A 933-nucleotide genomic window follows, 5' to 3' on the forward strand; every position below is an offset into this window, starting at 1 on the left:
GAAGAAAAAGCCTCTAAAGACTGTACAGTGTGGGACCTGGTGGGACAGGAAACCTCAGTCAACAGGGGTGGGCCTTGAGTATCAGATGCTCAAGACAGGTCCAGTGACTCATCAGTTCTCTTCCTGCTGCCTGCAGATCAAGATGTAGAACCCTCAGCTCCTCCTCCAGTGCCATGTCTGCTGCACGCTGCCATGGTTTCCCACCATGACTCTAATGGACTAAACCTCTGAGCTGTGAACAAGCCCTAACTACACGTTTTCCTTTATAAGAGTTGCCATGGTATCTTCTCACAGCGATAGAAACCCTAAGACACCCTCCGTGATCCCATTCGGAGCTTGGCGGAACATAGTGAAGTCTGTCTGTTCTACAAAGAAGAAGCCAATACAAAGCTCTCTTTAAGTCTTTTTAAGTAGTTCATATCTCAAGAAAACAATAGGTAATCTACCTTCCACATATGCTAAGCAGCAGGCATGGAGATAGTTCATCTGACAGCTTCCCTTCCTCCATGATCCGGGTACTTTGGAGGTCACCATCTACCATCGGTCACAGTCAGCATACACACTGTCCTCTTGGTTCCTCTCTGCTCTCCTCCACGTACTAACTCATGGCAACGCCCTTTCCAAAGCCAAGAGAGTTTGGCTCACAAAAGTGCCGATCCTGTAGTAATCGCTCAGAGATCCCCAAGGGCTCGTTCACATGTGTGAACCCCAGACCTCTTCACTCTTAGCCTTGGTCTTATGTGCATGTACACACAGGAGCACCCCTGGGATATTTTTAAATATCTGTTGGGAAGGTTAGAGAGCTGTCCTGTTGGCAGGGTAAGCTCACCCAGCACTAAGCAAGAATGTTATTGGGAGCATGAATCTATTTGGGAAGGAAAGGGTGCTACCTTAGTTAAGATTTCTGTGAAGAAACACTATGACCATGGCAAC

Source organism: Alexandromys fortis, unplaced genomic scaffold, assembly GCF_014885135.2.
Source record: "Alexandromys fortis isolate MF-2015 unplaced genomic scaffold, M_Fortis_MF-2015_v1.1 scaffold_119, whole genome shotgun sequence".
Taxonomy (NCBI): Eukaryota; Metazoa; Chordata; class Mammalia; order Rodentia; family Cricetidae; genus Alexandromys; species Alexandromys fortis.